The following is an 18,122-nucleotide window of genomic DNA, read 5'->3' as shown; positions in this document are numbered from 1 at the left end:
CTCCTCCCTTGTGGCCTTTTCCTCCTCTTCTCTCCCTTCCTCTGACAGCTACTCTGTCTTTCTGACCTCTATGTGCACTCCACGTTAAACACACAACTCTTGGAATTTCTAGCTAGGATCCACATATGAAAAAGAACAAACAGTACTTATTTTCTTTCTAGTTCTGAGTTAACTCCATCAGCAGAATATTTTCCAGCTCCACTCATTAAATTTGTGATTCCATTTTTATATTTAATTTGTATTTTATTTCTATTTTTAATTAATTAATTATTTTATTTATTTACATCCAAAATGTTGCCCCCCTCCTGATCCCCCTCCTAGAACCCCCTCCAATAGTTCTTCCCCCTATCCACCCTCTCCTTTGCCTTTACTTTATAGCTGAATAAAACTTCCCTGTATTTATACAACACAATTTTATCAGCCATTCATCACTGATGATGGCTATTTCCATTTCCTGGCAATTTTAAAGAGTATAGCAACGAACATTGATGTGAAAGTATCTCTCTAATAGAATGTAGAGTCTTTTGGGAGTGTGCCAGGAATGGCTAAGCTTGGTCACTCTGCAGGTCTATGTTTAGCTTTTGGAAGAAACTCCATACTGCTTTCCAGAGTCCCTATACCAGTTTTTTACTCCCAATAACAGGGACTAAGTCTTTTCTCTACACTTTTTTCCAGCATTTGTTATCATTTGCTTTATGATAGCCATCCTGATTAGAGGCAGGTGGAATCTCAAAGCAGGTTTTATTGGCATTTCCCTATGACTGGGGAAGCTGGCCACAGTTAAAAGTATTTCCTAACCATTTGTGTTTGTTCTATTGAGAACTCTTTCTCAGTTCCAGAGAGGCCTTTTTTAAAAGTTGTATTATTTGGGTTTGTTATTGTTGTTGTTGTTGGTAGTGGTGGTGGTGGTGGTGGTGGTGGTGGTTTGGTTTGGTTTGGTTTGGTTTGGTTTGGTTTGGTTTGGTTTTTTTGATGCTTATTTCTTGAGGGTTCTTTTTGTATTCTAGATACTTATCCCCTGCCAGAGAGAGAGAGAGAGCTAGAAAGCACTGTTTTCAAATTCTGTAGGCTGATTCTTCTAATAGAAAACAGTTTCCTCTGGGTGAGGATGCTGTTCTAATGTCACAAGGTCCCACTTGTTGATCAAAGTTAATCAAATGATCAGGATCCTGTTCAGAAAGTCATTCCAGGCTGTGTCCATACCATCCTGAAGATACCTGGCCTCATCAGAAAGTCAATCCCCTGGCCTGTCTTCAACTGTTTCCTTACTTGTTCTGCTAGAAATTTCAGAGTTCGAGGTCAACCTTTGGAGTCCTTGATCAATTTGGAATGGATTCTTTCAGCAGGATGATACTAAGGATCGGGTTTCACTTTTCTATATGTAGATACCCAAATTCTCCAGCATCATTTATTGAAGATACGATGTTTTTCTCCAATGTGTACTTTGGGTGTCTTTTCAAAAACCGGGTGGCTATAAATGTGGGAACTTATATCTTCTTATATGTCTGTTTTTGTACCAGAGTCACACTGTTTTTAATTGCCATGGATCTATAGAATACCTTGAAATCAGGTATGCTGAACCCTTCAGCCATGCTTTTATTGTTCAGAGTTGATTTTTAAAAATAAAATCTGGCATTCTTTGTACTTCTATTGAAATTTTACAATAGATTTTTCAATTTCTCTGAAAGTTGCATTGGAATTTTGACTGAGAATTCACTGCCTACGTAGACTGTTTTGTTTGGTTTGGTTTCTAGGATGACTATTTTCATAGTGTTAGTCTTTTTGTTTTTGTTTGTTTGTTTGTTTTTCTTTAATATTGAGAATTTCACATATGCATATAATAAAATACAATATGTATACACCCATCTCCTTCTTCAAACTCTCCCCAACACAAAGCAACTAATTTCCCTTTTTGTCTTTTTCCAATTTTTTATTAGATATTTTCTTCATTTACATTTCAAATGCTATCCCGAAAGTCCTCTATACCCTCCCCACCCCCTGCTCCACTACCCACCCACTCCCACTTCTTGGCCCTGGTGTTCCCCTGTACTGAGGCATATAAAGTTTGCAATACCAAGGGGCCTCTCTTCTCAATGATGGCTGACTAGGCCATCTTCTGCTACATATGCAGCTAGAGACACGAGCTCTGGGGGTACTAGTTAGTTCATATTGTTGTTCCACCTATAGGGTTGCAGACCTCTTCAGCTCCTTAGGTACTTTCTCTAGCTCCTCCATTGGGGGCCCTGTATTCCATCCAATAGCTGACTGTGAGCATCTACTTCTGTGTTTACCAGGCACTGACATAGCCTCACAAGAAACAGCTATATCAAGGTCCTTTCAGCAAAATCTTGCTGGCATATACAATAGTGTCTGCGTTTGGTGGCTGATTATGGGATAGATATCCACATGGTACTGGCATATCGATAGACAGGTAGACCAATGGAATAGAACTGAAGATCCAGAAATGAACCCACACACACAAGGGAGCTAAAACCATCCAGTGGGAAAAAAGACAGAATTTTCAACAAATGGTGCTGTCACAACTGGTGGTTATCATGTTGAAGAATGAGAATTGATCCGTTCTTATCTCCTTGTACTAAAGTCAAGTGTAAGTGGATCAAGGAACTCCACATAAAACCAGAGACACTGAAACTTATAGAGGAGAAAGTGGGGAAAAGCCTTGAAGATATGGGTACAGGGGACAAATTTCTGATAGAAAAGCAATGGCTTGTGCTGTAAGGTCAAGAATTGACAAATGGGACCTCATAAAATTGCAAAGCTTCTGTAAGGCAAAAGACACTGTCAATAAGTAAAAAAGGCCACCAACATATCGGGAAAGGATCTTTACCAATCCTAAATCAGATAGGGGACTAATATCCAATATTTATAAAGAACTCAAGAAGGTGGACTCAAGAAAATCAAATAACCCCATTAAAAAATGGGGCACAGAGCTAAACAAAGAATTCTCAGCTGAGAATGGCTGAGAAGAACCTGAAAAAATGTTCAACATCCTTAATTATCAGAGAAATGCAAATCAAAAAAACCTTGAGATTCCACCTCACACCAATCAGAATTGCTAAGATCAAAATTTAAGGTGCCAGGAGATGCTGGCGAGGATGTGGAGAAAGAGTAATACTACTCCATTGTTGGTGGGATTGCAAGCTTGTACAACCACTCTGGAAATCAGTCTGACAGTTCCTCAGAAAATTGGACATAATACTACTGGAAGATCCAGAAATACCTCTCCTGGGCATCTACCCAGAAGATGTTCCAACTGGTGATAAGGACACATGCTCCACTATGTTCATAGCAGCCCTATTTATAATAGCCAGAAGCTGGAAAGCACCCAGATGTCCTTCAACAGAGGAATGGATACAAAAAAATGTGGTACATTTACACAATGTTGTACTACTCAGCTATTAAAAACAATGAATTTATGAAATTCCTAGGCAAATGGATGGATCTGGAGGATATCATCCTGAGTGAGGTAACCCAATCACAAAAGAACTCACATGATATGCACTCACTGATAAGTGGATATTAGCCCAGAAACTTAGAATACCCAAGATACAATTTGCAAAACACATGAAACTCAAGAAGAGTGAAGACCAAAGTGTGGACACTTCGCCCCTTCTTAGAATTGGGAACAAAACACCCATGGAAGGAGTTACAGAGACAAAGTTTGGAGCTGAGATGAAAGGATGGAGCATCCATAGTGTTAGTCTAACTAATCCATGAGCACAGGAGATCTTTCTATCTCCTAGAATCATCTCCAGTTTTTTTTTTCCAGTGTTTAAAATTTATCACTGTCTTTTACTTCCTTGGCTAGGATTATTCAAAGTATTTTATGCTATTTTTAATTTGGGGCTATTTTAATTGGGATTATTTGCTGAATTTTTTCTTAGAATATTTGTTCTTGGTATATCAGAAGACTATCAATTGGAGTATGTTCCATTCGTACTGTACTAACTTTTGGAATTTTGCTGAAAATGTTAGTCATTGTCTAGGAGTTTCCTGATGATAGCATTTGAGGTGTCGTGAATATCGAATCATATTGCCTGCAGCTGGAATCATATTGTCTGCAGCTGCAATGTTAGCGTGAATTTTTAGTATCATCCACTTTTTGGTTAATGTCAAGGCTGATTCACGCCTGTTTTGACAACCTGGTTAAGAGCTAGTAGCTAGAAATATCATAGGTCCTAGTAGGGAAACTGCTACTCAAGTTTTGCTAAATGGACATGTGGTCAAACTGCTTCTAAATACTCATGTTCAGGTCCATAGATCATCAATGACATTTAGAATTGTACTGGGCTGCACTTGAGGGACAGAGACATCTTTAGCCCTAAATGTATTTTCCATATCACTCCTTCCAATGCTCAGGTGACATGGAAGAGAGAGTGGAAATTATTAAAGAGTTGGAGGATAAAGAGGAATGTTCTAAAAAAGACGTATTCTAAACTCATGATTGCAATCATGAGTTCAACATAACTGTGGTTATGCACACAAGTCTTGCATAAAAACGGACCAGTCATCATTTCATTGTGGAGAGAGAAGATCTTTTGAGAGGGCCTGTGCATAGTTAATAGCTAAGGGAAGGATTGTCAGTACCTCTAATGATAAAAACATTAAGTTGATTATGTTCCAGGAAATAAATTCCCACCCAACTCATATAGCAATACTAATTAAACTTAAACTCAGTAGAACACACACACACACACACACACACACACACACACACACACATATGCACACATGCACACACAACATGAAAATAGGGGGAGATTGTTAAGAAGAGGGTTAAAGTGACTAATAGTCACTATATATATGGGTAAAATTGTCAAAGAATAAAATAAGTTTTAAAGACAGATTTCATTAATGAAAAGGTAATGCTGTTACAAAGTTAATTTCTGAGTTTTCACACAGACTTAGTGGTAAAATACCTAGGAAGAGAAACTGGTAGACGATCATTGACTTCCTTTTTCTTGGTATCTTCTTTCTCCACATTGTTTTTTTAGACAAACTCTAATTTTGACCCTTGATGAAACTTGAGGTGTGGGTGTGTGTGGAGGCAGAACAGCAACTACTGTTTGACATTTTAGTTTCTTAAGAAATAAATTTGCTATGTTAGACCACAGAGAACAAACATATCAGCTTGCCACCTGATAACTTGGGGTGGAGGGAGAATAATGCTAAGTATAACAAAGATTCTTGTTTTAGTAAGCAAATTAATCAACACTCTGCAGCCCCTTAGTGCAAGCTTAAGTAAACAAGATAGATAGATAGATAGATAGATAGATAGATAGATAGATAGATAGATAGATAGATAAAATTGTTAACCCCTGAAATACCAGGATTCTCTTGTCCTATACTTCCCCCCAACATCATATGCGTGTGTGTGTGTGTGTGTGTGTGTGTGTGTGTGTGTGTGTGTGTGTGTGTACACATGTGAACATGTACATGTGTTGTAGCTCATGAATAGTTTGTGAGAGTTGGTTCTTTCCTTCCACCATGTGAGATTCTGGGATCAAATCCATGTTTTCAGGCTTAGAGGTAATCACTTTTATCTGCGAAGTCATCTTATTGGGCTGGAACTTAATGTTATTACTCCAAAGGGCATCAAACCATAATGTTGTTCCTATGTACTGCACACCTTCCCCTATTGGACATCAGGCTCTCCAAAGCTTTAACGGGCTGTCAGTCATATTTCAAGCACCACTGTGAAATGCTATTTGCAGATCACTGTTGTGAAATAAAGTGGGCCAGAGTTATGATAACAGATCAGCACACCCTGGCCAGCAGACCCACTAGACTGCTGTTTGATAAGCCTAATAAAACAGTGGAGCTTCTTGATATCCCTGCTTTACTAGATTGGAACAGCCTGAGGTCGTCTGTCCTTTGGAACTGAAGCCAAACCTAAGGGACAGTGAAGTCACAGCTTAGGGAAGCCAGCTGTCTCCACAGCAAAGGTAGCTCCAGGCGCTGACTTGAAAGGGTAACAAAATTCATTATTTTCTGGTATTTATTCTGAAGATAAGAATGGCATCTTGATAAATGTTCCTCGTTCTTGGGAGCAATTTGTGGTTTTGAGTCCTCTTAGAACTCCTGATGTGTTGGTCTTGGCAGGATATTATAGAAGGCGATGAGAATGGGTAAGGAATTATCCAGCCCACATTAAACATGCACCACGTTAATGATAGTTGGAAATATCACATGAGAATTTCTTGGCTAACATAAAATTGCTTTTTCTTCTATATAGTAATATTAACGTTATGTATTCAAACTCAAATAGATTAACTTAGACCCCTGGAAATAATAAGTGTATAGTAATTTATTTACTAATGTATTTATCTACCCAGGCAAGTATTATTCAAAGATTAAAGAGCATAAATCTAATGTTTTCTAATGCAGAAGAAATATTTTACTTCTATAACATTCAAACTTGTTCTTTTTCTGGTGCCTGATACTAAATAGCACCATAATGTAGACAGTCCCGAAGGCCCAAACTCAAGTTCTAAATCTTAGATCCTTAGAGCCCCATAACAAACCCCTTTGAATCCTGTCTATTTCACTTCCAAATGACCAACTTCAATCGTTTGAATGAAAACTGCCATTCACAGGTCTGTGTATTTGAACATTTGGTTCCCAATAGGTTGGGAGTTTATGAGACCTTTAAGAGGCAGATCCTTGCTGAAAGAAGTACATCACTGGGATGGGGGTCTAAGGTTTTATAGTTTCACACCACTTCCTGATGGGTCTCTCTACTTCTTCCTGTTTGTGGATGAAAACATGATCAGCCAGCTTCCTGTCCTTGCTGCCATACCGTACCTTTCCTGATAACATGGACTTTGTTCCTCTGTAACCATAAACCATAGTCAACCTGTCTTGCTTAGGTTGCTTTTAGGCATGGTATTTCATAGCAGCAACAGAAAAGGAAACTAGAATACTACCTGTAAGTTATTTCTGTAAGTGGATAAACTTTAGAGATATCAGTGAACCATACATTCATTTTCATCATGCTTTGTCCTCCCGGGATTTTAGAGAGAATCTCCTTATATAGTTCTGCATGCTACCCTGGGTATGTCTGCATACAGGAGCTGAAGCAATCTAGTTAAAAATATTGAGCAGAAAATACTTAAAATTCCCAAAGAGTATGTGATAAAATTGTCTTGGCTATTGTTGTAGGTAATTTAAACGAACAGGGGAGTAGACATTGTCCACCTGCAGGCTTTGCTTTAAAATCAGAACTTCATGGTTAGCAAGATGAATAAATGTGGATCAGTTCCTGCTGTCCCGCCGTCATGCTCTGAGCTTGATCCCAGAACACACATTAGGGTAGAAGGAGAGAACTGACTCTACAAAGTTGTCCTCTGACCTGCACATGCACTCTGTGACACACATGTACATCCACACATGTATACACAGTGTATAAATATTAATTAATACAAGATAAAATAAAAAATTAGATAACCCTATTTTAAAAATTTGCTGGTCATACAATATCTACTCCTAGAATGTTTGTTCCAAAATAACCTATTCTGACAGTCTCATTGTCTTATTTTTAAGAATAGTTCTTTTAGTCATTGTAATGGTAAATATTCATTGCTGCCATGGCTGAAGAGTTGGCGCTTCAAAGGGATTTCACTGAGGAAATTAGAACTACCGCAAATGTAAGTGCCTTCATTCTATGGGTTATGGTTTTAGACTAAATCAAAGGGAAAGGGAAAAAAAGCCAGATAAATGCATTCTTCATTGTCTAATTCCCATGGAGATATGAAGTCTCAGTCCGATGTTCCAGTCACATTGACCTCTGCCATGTCTCTCTAATAACACAGATGAGTATCCTTCCTTAAACCTCAGTCAAAATTACTTATTCCCTCAAATTGTTTATATCAAATATTTTATAATAACAATTAGAAAAATAACTGATGCAGCTATATTTGTACAAGTGTCAACTATGTTTCTTTGCTAACTAAGAAAATAATCAAAGCAGAAGTCATTAAATCTGGGGTGTTACTGAGTGATGGTCTTTTATAGCTATTCATTGACATATTAAATAGATAATATTCATAGAGTTGAAAATGCACTAACAAATGAAGATATTTTTTATTTTATTGGAAGAGTATGAAAAACAGTTTGAACCTAAATGAATAGGAAATTCACTGACCTCAGTGTTGTATTTAACTTCATGAATAGTTCTATTATCAATATGAAAAAAATTAAAAAGAGATAGTAGGAAATAGAACAGAACAGCCTAGAAAATAAAGGTTCAGCATTGTATCATATAATATGAGTTAAATATAAACAGCATACTTCCCCATGTTTTGTTGTCTCTTGATGTCAGTTGTTTAAAAAGGAAAAGAAACAAGAGGAAAGAAGAGGCAAGAAGAAAATTGAAAGGAAAAATAGGCCAAGAACCTCCAAGGACCCTACTAATGAGTGCTTGGTAGGCAATACTTAAGAGCTTCATAATAATTCAGACAGGCTCTCTCATTTCTCTTGTTTTGTAGATTGTTAAACAACAAGTGAATTGAGATATTACGTATCCTGTCCAAGGTCACAAAGCTACAGCAGATGGTCCATCTGCAGCACCCTCTGTCCTGACCCCTCTCCCATAGAGCCTCACTCTGCAAAAGATTGACAGACAATGCAGTAAAGTAAAATGAGTGTCCTAAATGGATGAACCGGGCTTAGGAAATGTGGGAGTGATAACTGAAGGGCCACCATCCTAAAGCTAAGCAAACATATTTTAATCCACTCAGTTTATAATTTCATGTGTATCATATTGCATATTTGTAGATGTTTTCATTTTGACATAGTTTCAAACTTAAAGAAATATATCAAATTCAAAGAACAACACAATAACTTCTGTAGACTCTCCAAAGAGATTCAACATTTATGCATATTATGCAGAATATAGATTTATCATGATTTATTATACCCATTTATCATCTTGTCCTTCTTCTGAACTGTTTAAAAATACATCAGAAAAAAGGCTTCCTTTTCCCTAAATATCTCAATGTGCATTTCCTACTAAACAGACATTGTCCTATATAATCCTAGAAGTATCATGAGCAGTGGGAGAATGTATACTCATCATTATCTCCTTTTTAGATATAACATCCATATTTAATTTCCTAAATTATCACTTCAAGAGCTAACTTTTTGGAATCAAAAATACCCCTGCATAAGTTTCTTTTAATAAACAATGATTCTTTGATCTTGTCTTTTTTTCCTGATTTTAGACATAAAGATTATGAGCCCAGTAGTCTATAGAGTGTCTCTTAGTGACTTCTTGTGAGACTATGCCGGGGCTTAGCAAACACAGAAGTGGATGATCTCAGTCAGCTATTGGATGGGTCACACAGCCCCCAATGGAGGAGCTAGAGAAATTACCCAAGGAGCTAAAGGGAACTGCAACCCTATAGGTGGAACAACAATATGAACTAACCAGTACCCCGGAGCTCTTGTCTCTAGCTGCATATGTATCAAAAGATGGCCTAGTCGGCCATCACTGCAAAGAGAGGCCCATTGGACTTGCAAACTTTATATACCCCAGTACAGGGGAACGCCAGGGCCAAAAAGGGGGAGTGGGTGGGTAGGGGATTGGGGGGATGGGTATGGGGGACCTTTGGGATAGCATTGAAAATGTAAACGAGGAAAATACCTAATAAAAAAAGTTTATTATACTTATTTGTGTGTGTATGAGTTCATGCAGAGGTCATAGGACAACAAGAGGACATTAGTTGTCTACTTCTATATGTAGATCTCAGAGATCAAACTTGGAGCATCAGGATTGGTGACAAGTGCCTCTACCCACTGAGCCATCTCATCATTTGCTGAAGAATTCTTTATGTATAGGTTCAGGTAATACATTTCCACATGCCATGCTATAGAGTCATTTGGAACTTCATCTCATTAGAAAGTTTATAATAGTGGCTTGTGTCAATATTGTCTTTCAAACTTTGACCACGTGCTTAAGATAGTATCTTCTAGGTTTGGCTACTATAACATTACTATTCTATATTTTGTATTAATAAGCATGTTGCTTAGCATTACTTTGAGACTGGAATACTCAAATGCTTATCAAACCTTACCAACCTAATTTTAGCTAGAGATTGTTTCGTTTCTCCTTTATTTTTTAATCGAGAATTCTAATATCTAAGGGAAATGCCTTTCTATATTTTCTCCCTACCTCATTCTTTCCCTCCTTTACTTTCTTCTTTTCTGCACGTCATGACTTGTGTTTTCTTAAACCACACATAAAAGTTGCTCTTCCTCTGAGGTCCAGTTCCAAACCTGGTTATGCTCTCCATTCTTTCTTGGCATTCATCTGTACCATTGGCTTGAGTTAACTGGAATGTGTTAATGGCTTCCAACTTTCTAACTTTGCTTTCATTACCAAGATTTTCTGTGAAATCTTTAAAACCCATGAGCTTCAGATGCACATATAGACATTCCACAGATACCTCAATTTCCAGTACAAAACCCTGCCAATCTTCTTCCCACTCCAACCTGTTTCTCCTCCTTCAGTCCATATTTTAGATTAAAAAACAAAAACAAAACAAAACAAAAACATGGCGCATCCAATCGCAGGTATCAGACAGAATTCATCACAGGATCAGCTATCTCATTCCCTAAAATCAACCTCCAAATCAATTATCCATCAGTACCCATAATTCTGCTTGCTGTATGTTTCTGAACTCTCAGTATTTCTCTCTCTCTCTCTCTCTCTCTCTCTCTCTCTCTCTCTCTCTCTCTCTCTCTCTCTCTCTCTCTCTCTCTCTCTCTTTGTATTATACAATCCTTAACCCCATCTCCCAGGACCACTGCCTGAAGTTACTGCCATATTCCCTCAATGATGTCCCCTGCCCTCAGTGATGCCCCCCGCCCTCTGCTTTTGCCTGTTTCTCTTATAAACTCCACATTTCTACTGAAATAATCTACTTTAGGCAGTGCTTCCCAACAGTAACAGAGTGATGCTCTCATAGCCTGGTACGGTTGCCAAAGTCAACATCATCCAGAGGGTAGCCTAAACTTTACTCCATATACTTACCTACAGACTTTGAACACATGCTGTCTTCCCCTGCCATTGATAACCAGTGATCACAGTTTATGTTTCAAGGGTCTTGGGAATGATCTAGCCTTCATACGACATGTCCTGCCAGCTCCCAATCCCCCTCATTTGTACTAAATTCTAATGTTCTTTTCTGAGCTCATCCCATAATCGTTTCATCTGGGAAGGGAGTCTACTTCTTCTTTTACCCCATTCACTTAGATGACACTACTCAGCTCCTCTGCACTCACATATCATTAGTCCATACTAACACTGTGACCTATTAATATATTGCTTGCGTATATCCTGTCTTAACATCATGAGTGTTTTAATTGAGTTTTCATTTTCAATGGCTAACACTGTACCAGAGTAGAAATATTTAGACAACAAAATCCACTGAATGATGGGTGTATGGTTAGATGTATCAATACAAATAAATAGTAAAATGATAAAATTTGTCCGGCCCATATTAGAAACTTCTAAATAACAATATACAAAGTATTATCAGATAAAATGTTGTCTTACAGAATACCTCATCATAATTAAGTATTAGAAAATGTTTGAGCCTGGCACTGGCCACACATTTTGTACACCAGTCTAGTCTGATCAGCTTTCCTGATCTCAGCCTGCCCATGTAACTTTCAGACTGGGTCTGAATTAGTCATCCAGTGCCTCATTACAGCCTCCTGAATATAGCTCTCACCCAGAACCTAAGAAACTTCTTGCAGCAGACAGAGACCATCACAAAAGTCCCCAACTGGTCAAAATGCAGAGAAAAACTGACTGTGGCACCCCAGTTGGTACATCCACAACATAACCCTTATAACTAAGGCTCAGGGAAACCTGCTGTGAAATTGTGTCTTCTATATACAATACCCATTATATCAGCCATGATATCTCAACAATATGGCTACATAAACCAGACCTGATTTTTTATGTGTGTATATGTATATGTGTGATAATAGTAATAATAATTAAGAGAAGCCAAAAATGCCTGAAAAAATAAACGTGAACTAAGTAAAACTTCAACATGCAACATGTTGGAGTTTTTTAATATTTCAATAAGACTGCTTTCTTAGCTATCCAAGAAATAATATATGATCAGGAGCAGAATTTATTATCTAAAGACAGCTGATAGATAGATTCAACACTAGCCAAAGAAGTTTGTCTAATTTAAGAAATGAGAAGCCCATTCAAACACAAAGAATGATTTTTGATTGTAGATGTAGATATGGATGTATATGATTTAGATGCAGATGTAGATGATACATATGTAGATGTAGATTATGTATATGTAGTATATGTGTATGTTGTATGTATATATGTGTATGTATATATGATTTATATGTGTGTACATGATGTATACAAATATGATATATGTGTGTGTATATGTGTATGATGTATATGTATATATGTATGTACATGATGTGTGTGTATGTGTCTATGTATCATTTGCATATGTGTATGTATATTATGTGATAATAGTAATAACAATAAAAAACTATAGTTGTAGTGCAATGGACAGAGTCCAGCAAGAAACAGGAGATGAATTACCTGAGTTTAAATAAAATATTTGAGAATTTAATTATTTTTAAGGCTTATGGTATCTCTGTGATGTTCCTTATTATTAGAATAGAGTTAGTATCTGTCAAATTTCTTCTTCACAGACTAGACTATTCTTACACTTTTTTACTGTCTTCATATCTTATTTGCAAGTACATCCACACACACCCCACAGACATATACATGCCATATGCAGTATACACATACCATACACATCATACATAGAATACATATATACACACACATACATACATACATACATACATACACACATACATGCATGAATGTGCACACATACACACACACACATATATATACAACATAGCACATATACACTGTTTGCAACACATATACACACCATACATGCAACATAGATACCACCACCACCACTGACAACAACAATTGATAATCTTGCAACAATATTCATGGGTCGTTTCATTGCCTGGTCCAGTTGATCTCCTTTAACTCAATATTTTACCTTTTCCAGCATTTTTTAAAAACCCACTTTTGGCTAAGAACAAATATTAGAACCAGGTGTGTGTTCCAGGGAAGTGAACAAGAGGTTTTTAAAGAGGAAGAGAGGTGGTTGCAGATGAGATATTAGGGGAAATCCACATTTCAGTAGAGAAATGACAAAGAGAAAGAAACTGAAGTAAATACTGGAATATCAAGGAAAACGGGAATTTACCTGGTCATGGAACATAAAATAGCTGTGAAAGAACTTTGCATAAATGTTACCTTTAGTTTCAGAAGCGACAGAAATCAGGAAAATAGGGGAAAGGGTCAGATATCTTTTTAAACAGAAAATTATGAGTGATCTTCAAAGTAGCATCTTGTTCTTTATTTGACAACTGGGCCACATCACTAGCATCTTCAGGTGGCCATAAAGGACTTGATGTGACCTGAAGTATCACCAAGATCAATGGAAGACAATGATGTTGCCACAGAAGGCCAATTTCTCCATGCCCTTGTACATTCCATTGTCAAGATAAAATACAGTAACCTCTGCTTAGTGGGCATTTTGTTTGAGCCTCCCTTTCTGAATGCATTAACCCACAACTCCTAGCTTTGGCCTTAACGTAGCCTCATTGTCATTAAAACAGATACTTTATTTTGATAAGCCATTCACAGATAGCTTTGTTGTTACCTGTTATCTGGATCATCGATGACTTCTGAGCAACCGAAGAACAACCCCTTTCCAAGTGTTTCTAATACCTGCTCTAAGAGTACTCCTTTCCATGAGTCAAATGGAGACAACTGTTTTGCGCAAATCAATAAATAAACTCTCAGCTCTTCTACTTGACACCACAGGACACTATACATGTCAACCTTTATTTTCCCTCTATCTTGTGTAGAATAGACTGCTTGGTTTGTTGAGGGGGCTTGTTTGTTTGTTTTGCTGTGCATGTGTCATGCATGTGTGTGTGTGTGTGTGTGTGTGTTTATGTGTGTGTGTGTGAATGCAATAACGTATTATTGTTTGAGAATATCATAGATGTGCACACTGTATTTTGTTCATATCCACCCCAATCTCCCCTTCCCAGACCAGCCACCTCACTCCATTCCTGGCAGCCCAGCCTATTCCCAACTTCAGGCCTCTAAAATAATTCACTGAGTCCCATTAGAACTGCTGGGATGCACTTGTTTATGAGACCAAACACATAGGCAGTGATATCGGATATATAACTGACTCTCCTTCCTCAAGTAGCCATCAGCTTTCAATAATTCCTCAGCAAGGTCAAGACAGTCCATGTTCCAACATGAATGGTGTAGGGTCACGTGACTCTCCACCCTACTTGCATTAGCACTTTCAATACGATGTCTATTGCCAGTCTTCCTTTCCTCTGTAACAGCAGAATTTTTCTGGAACTCATGTGTTCTCTGGGAGTAATAAGTTCCAGGGTTTTGGTTGCAAACATCCAAATCCTATAGCCTAACTGAATTGAAATGAACAAATGCTTTCACTTCACTTAAAAAATAATGCACCGTCCAACAGTGTTCAAAAGAAAGAAAGAAAACCATCCCTGGGAAACAAGAAGTGACCCCATAGCATTATCATCCTCATTGAATCTCAGACCTCGCTACGCTAGAAGATTTGTAATCTTCTCTTGCTGCAAACCAGTCATATACAGAATGCTGAAGAGAAAGCATTTCCTCTTTGAAAATGTCACAGGGCATCCAGGCAATCTCTTCTAGTTTTATCTTGGCAAACAAATGTCCACTGATCAATATAAATGAGGAACAGGCACACCAACATCAATAGGAAATGACTTTTGTGAAGTACGTTTTGATTCATGGCACGGAGTAGCCCTTCTCAAGTTCTATTCTATTATCAGCTGGAAAGCTGGAGATATCATAAAAGGGGCCTCCAGATGACTGTCATTTTCAAGTGGGGTGCTCTTAAGTTATAGACTTCTGCCACCTCAGAGATAAATGACTGGCTGCCCTTGACTGACCCTGTCTTTAAAGAAGGGATCGCTGTCTTTGTAGACAGGGATGCAGCCTGGAAAACTTTGAACGACATAGCATTTAAAGACAATTTTATTTCTTTATCAACTGATAGTTCTCTATTTCACGTCTCCGGTTTTTATCGCTTGCTGGCATATGTGTTGAAATGAGATGATGAGGTCTCAGCACTCTTGCCTTGGCCTCTTACCGACTTACTCTACTGAAAGTATAATCCTGTGAGTAGTGGAGGTGGCAAGAAATGATGTCGCAGCCCAAGGACAACTGACATTATGTGTGATGGGCAACTTCAAGGGATTGGTTCTTTAACTCTCAGGTCATATTTTTTAACATAAACCAGCCATGGTACGTTTAAGAGTAAAAAGTATAATCACCACTATGTGATATTTAAATCCTGATAGGATTATTTGGAATTATGCCACATACTGAAAAATATTTTATGAAAATCCACTTTGTAGAGCTGTGAAAAGAAATATGTATAAGCTGAAGGGTCTTACGTGGAATTAAACGACCTTTAAAAGACCCTTGAAAATGAGGGTAGAAAATCAACAGTGGCATTCAGATGCTGAAGCCAGAAAGTATGGATGAAACTCAAAGAGTAATTCTTAATCCAGGTCATGATGTCTACACAGCAACTGGAGCAAAGTGGGGTTATTAAGGACTGCTGGTGATGTGCTTGCAGTCATCAAATGCAAAGCACTTTGAAGATGATCAACATAATCAGTGTGGTTCACTACTATCTGTTATCCATTTTCCCCCTTTTCTGCTTTCAGAGAAGGCAAGCACTTTTTATTTTCAAATAGACACTTCTAAAAGGTAACTAGGCTAAATTTTGAATCCATGTTGGGAGAGGTCATATCTAACCCATGATTTATGTCCAAGATCTGTGATCAGATTTTGACAGCAGTTGAAACTGTGTCAGGTTCTGCAGACATCTGCATGAAGCCTATTTTCCATCCAGTGTTAGGATCCATGATGGGCCAGGCGGTGGTGGTGCACACCTTTAATCCCAGCACTTGGGAGGCAGAGGCAGGTGGATTTCTGAGTTTGAGGCCAGCCTGGTCTACAAAGTGAGTTCCAGAACAGCCAGAGCTACACAGAGAAACTCTGTCTCGAAAAAAACAGAACAAAACAAAACACAAACAAACAAACAAACAAACAAAAGGATCCATGATGGGAGGTTTGTTTTAAATTTTCCTTGATTGTTTTAAGATGAGCTAATAGTGTGGTGTTAGGTTTTTTTAAAACTAGATGTGACTCATAATGAGAAATATATTTATATAGTAATTGATCACTGTCTTCAGTTTCTATTGCTATGATGAAGCACCACTTTCCAAAAGCATCTTGAAGAAGAAAGGATTTATTTGACCTTACACCTTGAGGTCACATCCTATCACTGAGGGAAGTCAGGGTAAAAACTTAAGAAGGGTAGAAACCTGAAGGCAAGAACTGATGCATAAGCCATGAAGAAGCCCTGATTACAGGCTTGCTCCCCACAGTTTGGTTAACCTACCTTCTTATATCATCTATGGTCACATGTCTAGGGGTGGCACTACCCACAAGTGTTTTGCCACCATATGGATATTCAATCAAGAAAATGAACCATAGGGTTGCACTCTAGCTAGTCTGTTGGCAGAAATTTCACAATTGAGGTTTCTTCTTCTCAGTTGACTTTAATTTGTATTTCATATTGGCATAAAATTAATCAGCCCAATCATGCACAAACACACACACACACACACACACACACACACACACACACACACACGCGCGCGCGCGCACACACGCACACGCACACGCACATGCACATACACATGTATTCATGAATGAACACACATAGGCACACATGTGCACATGCATTCACACATGCATGCACAGAGCTAGAGTGTCATCTGTGCCTTTTATATTCTTAGGTGGCTTTGATCGTCCTTTGATCTACTTAGACTGACAGTAGTAACTGAGACATTCTTGTTGACTTCCCCTTAATCTTGGGGAGTTTCTGCTTGTTTGATAAAGAATAAGCATTCATCCACATTAGTGTCTGGGTTTAGTGACTGTATATGGGATGGATCCCCGGGTAGGGCAGTCTCTCGATCATCTTTCCTTCAGTCTCTGCTCTACACTTTTCCCCTCTATCTCCTTCCATGAGTTTTGCCAGTGCCTGACAAATACAGAGGTGGGTGCTCTCAGGCAACCATTGGACTGAGCATAAGGTCTCTAATGGAAGAGCTAGAGAAAGGACAGAAGGTATTGAAGGAGCTTGCAGCCCCATAGAAGGAACAACAATATGAACTAACCAGTACCCCCAGAACTCCCAGGGACAAAAACCACTAACCAAAGAGTACACATGCAGGGACCCATGGCTCCAGCTGCACATGTAGCAGAGGTTGGTTTTGTGGGACATCAATGGGAGGAGAGGCCCTTGGTCCTGTGAAGGCTGGATGCCCCAGTGTAGGGGAATGCCAGGACAGGGAAGTGTGAGAGGGTGGACTGTTGAGCAGGGGGAGGGGGAATGGGATAAGAGATTTTCAGAAGGGAAACCAGGAAATTTACATTACATTTGAAATATAAATAAAGAAAATATCTAATAAAAAAGAATGAACATTCATATTTGTTGCCAATTTCCTCAAATATTATAACTTTCAGCATTTAATATGTTGCCCTATCTTAGTTCATGCTTTTTGGTTTATAGTCCACTTTAACAATGCTATGATAAGATAAAATATACCTTCATATTTTTCACATCTGCCTGATACATTTATTTAAGCACCTTTTAAATTTTCACTTTTAAAATTATCTTAGGTGTTTCCATGGAATGTAGATTTACTTTCTTTTCTTGCCAGTTTGATGTGCTTACAATTTTTACAATAGCAGTTAAACCTACTTCACTTTAAGTTTGCTCTTCTCATTAATCTATAGAATAATTACTGTGTACATAATATATTTACTGAGTTTCTGAAGGATGTGCCTCCATATTTCCAATCTGAATCTGGTTGTCATGGCTACTATAGGTCTTCACAGCTTTGTAATAGATGAGGAG

The sequence above is a fragment of the Mus musculus genome, chromosome 1, assembly GCF_000001635.26.
Source record: "Mus musculus strain C57BL/6J chromosome 1, GRCm38.p6 C57BL/6J".
Lineage (NCBI taxonomy): Eukaryota > Metazoa > Chordata > Mammalia > Rodentia > Muridae > Mus > Mus musculus.
The sequence above is the reverse complement of the archived record's forward strand: the minus strand, read 5'-3'. Positions refer to the sequence as shown.